The sequence below is a fragment of the Bos grunniens genome, chromosome 2 (genome assembly GCF_055505025.1).
Source record: "Bos grunniens cultivar Pamir isolate PY7600 chromosome 2, Bosgru_T2T1.0, whole genome shotgun sequence".
Lineage (NCBI taxonomy): Eukaryota > Metazoa > Chordata > Mammalia > Artiodactyla > Bovidae > Bos > Bos grunniens.
This window is the reverse complement of record NC_141166.1, coordinates 57,323,137-57,336,110: the sequence shown is the minus strand read 5'-3', so window position 1 is coordinate 57,336,110 and position 12,974 is coordinate 57,323,137. Positions and strand designations below refer to the sequence as shown.

At 34.2% G+C, this 12,974-nt stretch overlaps 1 protein-coding gene across 8 annotated transcripts in view; it reads left to right on the top strand.

Moving 5' to 3' along the window:
* GLS (glutaminase) overlaps positions 1-12,974 on the top strand; it is a 90,215-nt gene that overhangs the window by 60,108 nt on the left and 17,133 nt on the right. The window lies entirely within an intron of this gene.

The window sequence follows — 12,974 nt, the reverse complement described above, 5'->3', positions numbered from 1 at the left end:
ATAAATGGTTCATTGATCTAGGTTTTGTTGTAGAAGAACTTTGAATTTTTGCTGACCCAGAACTTATAAAATATAGCATGTTTTACTTGTTTCAGTTTACCTTTAAAGATATGTGGTTTCTGTTTTGCTCCCATTCACTATTAGCACTGTTAAGAGAGGAGAATAATGATATTGGAGAACTCCACAAAAGGGAAAGCAAGAACATCAGATTTCCTGTGGAAGCTGACTTTAGTTTCCAAAATTATTATATGGAAGGATTGTATACAACTTAAATAATGGACTTCTTAGTTACAACAGTTTACTCTATGGAATAACTTTATTCCAAAACTTGTGCACATTTTTTAATTTTTTAATGAATAACATGCTTTCTATTCAGTTCTTCCTTTACCATTTTATATTAAGTGTAATATTTAATTAAAACCAGATGAATTGGAGGTGGGGCTTGTTATGATTCATCATGGCCCATCCCTCAGATTTTTACTCAGATTTTTTCAGAGTAGACTTTTGTCCATTCACTGTCATGTAGTTCAAAGCCAAAATTATGCATGAACATAGATTCAAGTATATCAAGTTCAACCACTTTTATTTTAAATTGTAACACAGTTACATTTGCTTTCTACACTGTTTAGAAATGGAAGGAATTTAATCCTTTTTTCCCTCTCTCTGCCCTAGTTGTAGTTTATTAATGTGAATAGCATACAGTGCACATTGAAGAAGTTTAGGAATATACTGAACTTCCCTGCTGGCTCAGATGGTTAAAGAATCCACCTGCAATGTGGGAAGCCTGGGTTTGATCCTTGGGTTGGGAAGATTCCCTGGAGAAGAGAAGGGCAGGAATTAACACTGTCTTAGTCTGGAATTCTTAATTCTTAAAAATACTGTAAATCTAGGACAAAATTATCCAGTATAAAACAGAGCTCGCAAAACTTGATTTTTTTTAGAGTTCTTAAATAGTAATAGAAAAGGTACTTACTTAAAAAAAATATTAAATAGACTGATGTAAGTCTTTATTTAATGAATTGATTCTCTTCCTGTAGTTTAAAAATGTTCCTTTCTAAATTTATGTTTTATGAGCATATGAAAGGAAGTTTAAGGTTGATTAGTTTACCTTATTGTAGATTGTTATCCTAGTAATTTTAATAAGTTGTAGCTATGGAGATTTTTAAGATATGTAAAAGATGTAAAACCAGTGTTGATCACAACTTTTATAATGGTTTCCTAATCCATTTATCTTTAATTAAAATGAATAGACTACTAATTAGCACTTGGCACATTGCATTTTTGGTATTTTGGGCATAATATACAAAACACTTCTTGTTGGGAACTGTTACATTTGGTTACATTAAAAAAAAAATGAACAAGTAATGATCCTTGATTCCAAGTACTTTGATGAACTTGTAAGCAGTCCAGCATGGAGGCTCAAAGGAAAGAGTAACAAAATGACAAATTCTGGCAGTTGATCTCATAATGTTGGTATTATTATTAGACTTTAAACTTTAAATTTCATCTACTAATTTGGAAGTATTTTAGTTACAATCTCAGTGGTAAAGAACAATTTTGGTATACTTAAGTCAAATTTTAATATCTGAGGATCTTATTTTTCTGGACATAGTATTATCAAAAAAATAATGATTTTTATTTCATCAAGTAAAACCTTGCTAAAATATTTTCAGTCCTAATGTCTCAGCTGGTTGAAATTACCTGTTTGGAAGGCTTAGCTTTTAAAAGGGAAAATTCTTACCTGAAACAGTTTTAAATTTCTATTTATTATATTTCTGGAGATTTTTTATATAGTGAAAATCTCTCCTGCCTAACAATTCTACTTGAAACTCTTAGTTATAATTTTAATTCATATCCTATAAATAGCTGAAGAATTTCTTTTATTTTTAAAATACAGTTCAGCTGTTCTAGGTCTTTGTTCTTTAATTTACTGTAGTTTTGTAATTTATTAGAATCACATGGTTGAGCTGGAAAGGAATCTTGAAGGTTATCTACCACAAATTCCCATTCCTCCCAACCCGCTTTTCCAGGTAGCACCTTACTTTCTCAATTAGCACATTTACTCCCCCCACCTTCTTTGATAGGGTTGGTTTATTTTATGTATTTTGGGACAGCCTTTTATTTGTTGGTTATTTTTATCTTGTGTGTGTGTGCACGCACATGCACACTAAATCACTTCAGTCGTGTCTGACTCTTTGTGACCCTGTGGACTGTAGCCCACCAGGCTCCTCTTTTCATGGAATTCTCCAGGTATAATTGGCAGTACTGGTTAATATGATTGTAAGTTATTTGGCAAACTAATCATCCCATCATTGTTTATTAAAACTAATTGTATTTTTCTAATATATAGTTATATGCCACATTTATAAAGACTAATAAAGCTAGAAATGTATGTCACAAGTATACAGTAGTTCTACAAATAAATCATGACCCCAGAATCTTTGAAAGAAACTAAAAGGGTAACAGAAATGTGACTCTAAAAATAAATATTGCACCCTTGGCTTTTTAAAATAAATTGCTTTGAGATTAGGCTAAATATATAAGTAAAAAAGATTTTCAAGTACCGAAAAGGTTATTGGAGTTCCAAAAATATGTTTTCTGGAAAATTTTTTTTTTCCAGTTAGATTTTCCCATCACATACTGTGCAAAATACCTAGCTAGTTCCATTGTTTCTGCTTTAGATATTTGGTTCTTTTGAGTGGCTTCAGAAAAAGGCTCCGTAGTTGCCTGTTACTTTATTGTGTGTATTATCCTCAGTATCAGTATACTTTATAGTTCTGGGATTTTTTTTTTTTATGAAGGAGATATATATTGCTGTCCTTGAAATGCATTAATTTTTTAAAGAGTTGATTTAAATGTTAAAACTTTATTATTATTCTTTAAAAAAAAAATCTACTGTTTCTTCTCAAAATTTAAACTTGTCTAGGAAACTCTTCTGCCCCCAAGTTTGTATAAGTGAGACCCTGAACTTTTAAGAAACTGACTCATTCAGTATAAGCTTGCTTGTATTGAATGCTTGCTTTCGCGTTTTATCTATTAAATTAGAATGATGCTGAAATACTAGCATTAGTTACGCAGATATAACTATTCATGTTTGGGTATTCCATTGTAAGATCCAAATTAAAATCATGATTTTCGGTCTCTTGTTAAACTTTTCCTTAGCTTCAAATGACGAGTTTTCATTGTTTTGTGTGTGCCTTTCATAAATCATCCATAAGGATCACTACAATTCGTCCTTTGAGGGGATAACATAAAACTTAAGTCTTTTATCCATTAAGGGGGATTAATGATGGATAGAATTATATCACTTATTAATTTAATTACATCCAAGGTCTGTTTTGTTTTTTCTTGTAGTCTTTCAAAATTAAAGAATCCTAATTGAAAAACTCAAAATCTGTTCATCTTGAGTATTGTTTCTTTTTCATCTTTTCCTAACAATAACTCATTTTGGGCTTAAAATGAAATAACTTTAAAAATTATATCAGAGTTGCTCATAAAATAGGCTTTTGTTTTCAGACCTTCATATTGCTGGTAGGTTAATTTCAAAATCGTTACATGTTGTTAACATTTGTCACTCTACTTTTATTTTCTTTAAAATGTTATTTTTTTTAATTCACAATTGATAAAGTATAAACATCAATATGATGTAACTTGTTGGTAATTTATTTTACAATTGACTTTGAATACATGCATCTGTGGATCCAGGACTGTGTAGAAGATTTATAATTTACAGAAATGAACTAAATAATATTTTCTGCTTTGAAGTGAAATGAATACATGTTACAGTTTCTGCAGAATGGAACTTTATTGACATCCTTTGAAGTTGTAGGACAAATGATTTTGTTAAAATTCTTTTCACTAATACCATTAACCCACTTAATCATACCAATAAAATATTTCTGCCTAATGTTTCCTCTTTTTACCTGAAGGAGAAACTTCAGAGAACAGTTTTCATGAGGCAGGAAGTAGAGCTTAACTTTCTATTACCTGTTTTTGAAGTGTTTCTACTAAAGCATGCTATTACAATAGTCATTGTGTGACATTTTTTATTTTTCACCTAAAGGAGAAACAAGGGAGAAAAAACTAATTGCAGTGTTTTTAGCCAAGTAATAAAAACTGAAGAAGCTTTAATTTTTGTCTCTGTTGTGCAATTTTATTTTGTATCCACTGTATATATCTGCCACAGAACCATCACTGTTATTTATTTTGTATCCCTTACATGTTGGACTTTGTACTGTAATGATCTGCTTGCTTTCATGTTAGTATAGATTTACTGTGTGTGTAGGGCCTTTTGGATGTAGAGCTGCTATTGTTTGCATACTGTGTTTTGTAGTTTTTGCTATGCAAAAGTTCTTACTGCCATTGTGAGGCTTAGAATTTTGTGTTAGTTAAGAATTTGGAATCTTCTGCAGAAGTTTTTGATAATTGAAACTTTTGGTTTACCTAGCATTTTTTTCACTTAAAAAACATCAGTGAGTGCTGGGCAGTTAGTTGGGCATACAATTTAAATGGGTAGCCTGATGTGATATCCTATGGGCATGAATTTTGAGTCTTGATTTGCTTTTCTTTTCGTATTTACACACACACTGTTCAGGCAGTATGTTAGGTGTTAGAGATGCTGCTGTAAGAGGCAAAGTTCTTCTCCCTATGATGATCACAATCTGTAGAAGCAGGGAGGGTGCCTCCATTCTATAACTCTAGGATTGACAGTGTGGAGTTTTCTGTGCTATATATGAGGAAGCACATTAAACATCACTGGCATCTGAATATCCTTGAGCCCTCAAACAAACTTCTAGAACATTTCAGATTTTCAATTTTATCCATTGTAAGTTTGGCTCATGTACAAAGAAAAAAATAGCCAACATTTTGATGTCACTGTCAGCTTTTTTTCAATAAGTAATGATTATAGATGTTGACTTGTCTATAAATAATGCCAAATGAGTTTGACATACAATTTTAAGGCTCAAGTCTAATGTAGGTAAAGGAGATTTTTGTGTATTGACTCAGTCTACCACTTATTTTCTAGTATTCTTTAAAAATCTCAAATATTTTCAATTTGATCAGTTAATAAAATTCACCCTTCAAATCCTGACATCCATTTAAAAATACAATTATCTGTTAACCCACTCCTACCAAATAGATGACTAAATGTAAGCATAAGAGTCTAAACATGAATTTTTTTAAAGTTCACTTTAAAACCATCTCATTAAGCTTCTTGTTGACTGTGTATGTTCAGCAGAATATGTCACTAGGAGAAAGGACTGGTTTTGACTATGAAGTAATTACCTTTGTTCCTTCTGATCAGAAAACTCTGCAATAGCTATCTTCATTAAGTTGCTGGCTACAATGCACAAAAGCGAACAGGTTTTACAGGACTTGGGGCCAAATCTAGTGACCATGTTGTAATTAATTTTGCGCTAGACAGCTGCTTTTGTAGAGATGCAATGAAAAGGGAGAAAGGCGGGTACTACCAGAGAAGTTTGAAAGTGTTTTACAAATAACATACAAAATCGGTGCAGAAATTTATTCTTTTGTTCATTTGCCTTCATGCAGTAATTATGGAGCAGCCACTACAAGCCAGGAATTGTTTTGTCTTCTGGGCAAGATCACAAGACACAATCTTATAGACCATATACACCAGGAGTTAGTATAGCAAAAAACAGGCTAGATAAGTAATTGCATAAGGTAATGTCAAATAGTGTTGTATCTACAAAAAAGAACGTATGTCACTGTTCTGTCTTAATAATTTGAAAATCTCAAACTTTGTTAAGCAAGCACTCCCCCAAAAAGCTAAATAACTTCAGTCTGTTTCATTACATTGTTAATTGTTTAATGAAGTAAAAACCTGACTCACCTGGATATCTGGGAGTTAATGACCACCTGGACTACTTATTCATAGACAGCTTTTATTTTTTTAGAATGTTAAAAACAAATTTTTAAGTACAGTAAGCAATAAAGAACTTCTTTAAGAAGTGATACTGTGATAATAGCCCGTTTGCAATATTTCTACCTAATTCTGATAGACTCATTTTTTGTTCTAGAAGTTGGTTTGGGGTCTCAAACACAGTGCTTTAAAATTTTGTGTCATATTTTTGAAAAAACATAACCAGATATATATACAGTTGATCTTTAACAACACAGGGATAAGGGGCCCTGATCTCCCATGCTGTTGAAAATCCACATACAGCTTTACAGTAGACCTTCTGTGCCCTTGGTTCTGCATCCATGGATTCAACCAACTGGCAGATTCTATAATACTATATGTAGTATGTATTTATTGGGGGGGGGGGACATACAGATGTTGACCCACACAGTTCAGACTTGTGTTCAAGGGTCAGCTGTGTTCACCCATTTCCCCCACCCTCCGCCCCCACCTCTTGGAACCACCAATCTGTCCTCTATATCTATGAGCTTGTTTTTAGGTTCCAAATATGAGAAAGATCATAGTATTTGCCTTTCTGTGCCTTACTTCATGTAGTATAAAGCCCTTGAAGTCCATCTGTGTTGTCTTAAATAGGAGGGTTTCCTTCTTTTTTATGTTTCTATACTACTGTGTGTATACGTGTGTGTGTCACAATTTTATATCCACTCATCCGTTGACAGGACTGTGTTTCTGTGTTGACTATTGTAAATAATGCTGCAGTGAATGTGGGGGTGCATATATCTTTTCAAGTCAGCACATTTTCTTCAGTAAATACCCAGAAATGGAATTGCTGGATCATACGGTAGTTCTGTTTTTAATTTTTTGAATGACATCCATGCTGTGCCATAGTGGCTGTGCCAGTTTACATTACTACCAACAATGCCCAAGGATTCCTTTTTCTCTGTATCCTCACCTACTTCTGTTTCTGTATTTTTTTGATAATACCCTATCAGGTGGGATATTTCATTGTGGTTTGATTTGCATTTCCCTGATCATAATGCAGAACATGTTCTCATGTACCTCTTGGCCATCTGAATGTCTTTGGGAAAATGTCTTTTTAGATCTCATTTTTTAGTTGGACTTTTTTAATGTACTGTTGAGTTGTATGAATTATTTACATAGTTTGGATATTAGCCCCTTATCACACATGGTTTACAAATATTTTCTCCTATTAAGTAGTTTGTTTTTCATTTTGTTGATGGTCTCCTTTGCTGTGCAGAAGGTTTTTCGTTGGAGGTAGTCTGTTTATTTTTGCTTTTGGTGTCGGATTCAAAAAGATTATTGCCAAGACTCATGTGAAGAAGCTTACTGCTTGTTTTATTCTGGGAGTTTTATGATTTGGGGTTTTAGTTTCAAGTTTTTAATCCACGTTGAGTTCGTTTTTGGGTATGGTATGTGATAGTGGTCCTCTTTTATTCCTTTGCATGTAGCTGTCCAGTTTCCCTAACACCATTTATTGAAGAGACTGTCCTTTATTGTGTATTTTTTTGCTCCTTTGTTATAAATTAATTGACTATATCTGTGTGGGTTTATATCTGGGTTCTATTCTAATCCACTGATCTCTGTATATGTTTTTATGCCAATACCAACCTGTTTTAATTAATATAGTTTTTAATATGGTTTGGCATCAGGGACTTTCTCAAGATTGCCCTGAATATTTTGGATCTTTGTGGTTCTGTGCAAATTTTAGAGGTGGTTTTTTTCGGTTTCTGTGAAAAATACCATTGGAATTTTGATAGGAATTGCATTAAATCTGTATATTACTTTGAGAAGTGTGGATGTTTTACCAGTATTTTAGACCTTGAACATGAAATATTTATCTGTTTTTGTTGTCTTCAGTTTCTTTCATTAATCTTGTAGTTTTCAATGTATAGGTCTTTCATCTCCTTGGTTTAATTTATTCCTAGGTGTTTCATTCCTTTCAATGTAATTGCAAATGAGATTGTTTTCTTAATTTCTCTCTTTTGATAGTTTGTTATTAGTGTATAGAAATGCAACAGACTTTTGTGTATTGATTTTGTATCCTACAACTTCAGTGAATTTGTTAGTTCTAGCAGTTTTCTGATGGAGCTTTTAGGGTTTTCTATGTATAATATGTCTTCTGCAGATAGTAACAGTTTTACTCTTTTCTTTCCAGTTTGGATTTCTTATCTTTTTCTTCTCTGTTTGCTTTGTCTAGAACTTAGAGTACAATATTGAATTAAAAATAGTGAAAGTGCACATCTTTATTTTCTTTATGATCTTAGAAGAAAAGCTTCCAACTTTTCACTATTAAGTATGGTGTTAACTGTGGACTTGTCATATATGCTCTTTATTATGTTGAGGTACATACATTCCCCACTTTGTTGAGAGGTTTTTTTTTTTTTAAATCATAAATGGATGTTGAATTTTGTCAAATGCTTTTTCTGTATCTATTGAGATGACCATATGATTTTTATCCTTTATTTTGTTAATCTAGTGTAACACATTGACTGATTTGTGCATATTGACCCATCCTTGCACCCCTGCAGTAAATCTCACGTGATCACAGTGTATGACCCTCTTAGTGATTGCTAAATTTGCTTTGCTAATATTTTGTTGAGGATTTTTGCATCTGTAATCATCAAGGATACTGATGTGTCATTTTCTTTTTTTGTGATGTCTTTTGTCGGATTTTGGTATTGCGGTGATGATAGCCTTGTAAAATGAGTTTGGAAGAGTTCCCTCCTCTTCCAGATGCAAAAGATGCACTTTCAGTCCTTTTGTTTGCCTTGTCTAAATGTCTGTTAGCTAAACTCAATTTATTAAAACTTTTATAAATCCTGATTTTTCACAGAGATCAAAGTTCAGGGCTTTCATTAATCCTTTTTATGTATAATTGTTCAATGATCTGGAACTTCATTATGCAAAAATGAATGTATCTTTGTTCACATCTGTACTTGTTTTTAGTATAAATTTTTTTTTTTGGAAACCAATAGAATGAGAATGATTCAGTGATGAAAAAAATGAAATATTCTATCATCATTTAGAGCCGTTTACAGTTGTCCTTCTATATGTTTAATTTTTACTTTAATGACAATGGTAACTGTAAGCAAAAAAATCACAAAAACATGCCATATATACTAGATCATGAAGAAACAATTTTGTTATTAAAGTGTATTTTAAAAAATAGCTTCTTCCTTTCCCAGTGCACTTACTCTGGCAGATGAGTGGTAAATGAATGCATTTTCCATCTGTTTTCTCCCAGAATTGCTTTTATAATAATGTATTAATGTATAATGTATTTGTACCAATAGTGTGGTACAAAAGTGGTCAGACAGTCCATTTTTTTCTGTGAAGTTGCTTTCCCACTTAATGTAGCTGTAAGAAAGTAGCTAAGACTCTTCTGGCCTCTGGGTTTTCTCTTCAATATTGTTAGTCCCTGTTATACTTAGTTACCAAATAGTTTTACATCTCTTCTCCACCAAGAATTTTGTTTTCCTCTTATGTGTGTTTTCTCCTCTTTCCTGCTACTATATGTAGGTCCCCCATCAGTGTCCAATATTAGATCCCTTTATATAAATTAATACATAACCTTTAAAATTATTTTTTTGTTCTTCCTATTAAGAACTGATTATCTCAGTATTTATTAGTTTTTGTTTAAATCGCATAACAGAATTAGTTCAAGGTATTTAGCCAACTTAACTTGGCAGAGTAGCTCAGATTTTATATAAATCAACTTCAGCGTTATCTTATTATTCACTTATGAATTAGTTCTTCATTCAACCAATGTTTATTTATTGCTTCTTATGTTCAAGAAACTGCAAAGTGCTTAAGATAGGCAGCAGTTAATGAGACAAGTACAATACAGCTCTTGGTGTTCGCAATCTAGAAGGGGATGCAGATATATTGAATAAAGAATTACTAAAATAATTTAATATAAGTAATTTCTTCATACTGATATATGTAGTTCTAGTTTTTTTAACTGCTGTAAAGAAGGTGAAATGGTATATTCTGTGACACTGTTTTTATATACCCATAACAGACTTTATGAGACAAATACACAATGTAGTTAAAGTATAAGAACATGCACTCCAGTTTTCAGTGAAGCTCACCTCTAGGCAGAAAGGGAATGGATGCAGGAGAAACATCAATAGTAAGCTGTATCTTTAATTCATCTTTTAAAAATACTAATCAAATATGATAGATGAAAGAAAAGTACAGAGTAGAGTGCTAGGAGAGGGTATAACATGAAAACCTCATTTTACCTGGATGATTCAGTATCGTTGTTTTCCATGGAAGGTAATAGTTAAATTTAGAATGAGTTAGAGGAAGGGTTGTTGTTTGGTCGCTAAGTCAAGTCTGACTCTTATGCCACACCATGGACTGTATCCCATCAGACTCCTCAGTCCATGGGATTTCCCAGGCAAGAATCCTGGAATGGGTTGTCGTTTCTTTCTGCAGAGCATCTTCATGACCTAGGGACCAAACCCCCATCTCCTGCGTTGGCAAGTGGATTCTTTACTGCTAAGCTATCAGGGAAACCCAAGAGAAAGGGTAGAGTAGGATTAATAGGATAGTCTGGTTTTAGAAAGGCCCCAGGACAGAAAGGAGTTTATTAGCACATTTAAGAAAGTGAAAGTAAGCAAATGTGGTGAGGCAAGGTAAGTGGAGATAGGCCCTAGATGTGTCTTAGAAGATCACATTATGTAGGGTTACCCTGCATCCGAATTGTTAAGTGTCCTAATTATAAAGTGGACATTCCTAAAGTCCAACACCGACGATTGCTTTTGAAATCTGCATTTTTATTAAGCACCCTAGGTGTTTCTGCTGCAGTTAGTCCTCTGAACACAGTTGGGCAAAAATCTATGTAGGGTTTTATATGCCATTTATATGTAGGGTTTTATATCCATATTGGACTGACTATTCATAGTGCAGTTGGAAACTTGACTTTTTAGAAGAGACATGACATGACACTGCTCTACGGAGAACAAATTAGAGGAAGGCAAGAGTTGAAGTTCTGAGCCCAAAATGAGATGTGGTAGTGGTTTAGAATAGGGCATTAGAAGTGAAAAAGGTAGATAACAGGTTTTAGAGATGAAATTGACAAGCATGTGTTGGATGCTTGTCAAGTATTTGCTTGTCAAGCAAGTATTTGATGGATAAAAAGATGAGATATCAAATTGACCACCAGGTTTTTAGTAGAAACAATAGGGAGGATGCTCCTGCTTTACTGTGATGGAGAAGTGAACTTTGTGAGTACAGAAAGAAATTCATTTTGGTTTTGACAGTTAAGGATCTGTTTGACTCTAGAAATCAGGAGGTTGATTAACAGTGGTTTAGACAAATGGGATTATTTTTCTCATATAACAAGTCTGGGGGTAGACAGTCCAGTACTAGTGCCATCAGAAAGGTATGCTCTGCTGCGACCATCCTTATTGTCTGCATGTTAGACCTCATGCCTGCGACCTTATAGTTGCCAGATAGGTGTTTCATTCTTGGTCTCTCTTGTATGGTCAAAGTAGAAGAATAAAGGAAAGAGTGACACCTAAACCATGTGAAAGAAATTTCCCAGAAACCCATATACTCACTGGCCAGACTAGATATAAGGGAATCTAGGGGATGAGTTTTTAATTAAGACTGATTACTATCCCTAACAAATAAGAGATTCTATTAGTGCATACTGACAGGGTAGGAAATGGATAATGGGTAGGCAGTTAGCAGTGTGTGAAAGGTAACATCTTTTTGGCATGTCTGTATTTATGAGATGTCCAAGTAATGATATTGAGTAAGTATCAGATACAGGTCTGGAATTTAGAAGAGTGGTCTAAGCTGGAGATAGAATTTCATGAGGGATCAGTCTGAAAGATTCAAAGCTGTGGGGACGTATGTGAGATTGCTCCAGGGGACAGTGAAATGAGAACGAACCGTAAGAAACTCCCATTTTAAAAGTAGGATAGAGTAGTTCAGTTCATTTCACTCACTCAGTTCTGTCCGACTCTTTGTGACCCCATGGACTGCAGCATGCCAGGCTTCCCTGTCCATCACCAGCTCCCGAAGCCTACTCAAACTCATGTCCATCACATTGGTGATGCCATCCAACCATCTCATCTGTCGTCCCCTTCTCCTCCGCCTTCAGTCTTTTTCCAGCATCAGGGTCTTTTCCAATGAGTCAGTTCTTTGCATCAAGTGGCCAAAGTATTGGAGTTTCAGCATCACTCCTTCCAATGAACATTCAGCACTGATTTCCTTTAGGATTGACTGGCTTGATCTCCTTGTAGTCCAAGGGACTTTCAAGAGTCTTCTCCAACACCACAGTTAAAAAGCATCAATTCTTCGGTGTTCAGCTTTCTTTATAGTCCAACTCTCACATCCATATATGACTACTGGAAAAACCATAGCCTTGAATAGACGGACCTTTGTTGACAAAGTAATGTCTCTGCTTTTTAATATGCTGTCTAGGTTGGTCATAACTTTCCTTCCAAGGAGTAAGCATCTTTTAATTTCATGGCTGCGGTCACCATCTGCAGTGATTTTGGAGCCCCCCAAAATAGCCATTGTCTCCCCATCTATTTGCCATGAAGTGATGGGACCAGATGCCATGATCTTAGTTTTCTGAATGTTGAGCTTTAAGCCAACTTTTTCACTCTCCTCTTTCACTTTTATCAAGAGGCTCTTTAGTTCTTCACTTTTACCATAAGGGTGGTGTCATCTGCATATCTGAGGTTATTGATATTTCTCCCAGCAATCTTGATTCCAGCTTGTGCTTCGTCCAGCCCAGCATTTCTCATGATGCACTCTGCATATAAGTTAAATAAGCAGGGTGACAATATACAGCTTTGACGTACTCTTTTCGTGACTTGGAACCAGTCTTTTTTTCCATGTCCAATTCTAACTGTTGTTTCCTGACCTGCATACAGATTTCTCAGGAGACAGGTCAGGTGATCTGGTATTCCCATCTCTGTAAGAATTTTCCACATTTTGTTGTGATCCACACAGTCAAAGGCTTTGGCATAGTCAATAAAGCAAAACAGATGTTTTTCTGGAACTCTCTCGCTTTTTTGATGATCAAGCAGATGTTGGCAGTTTGATC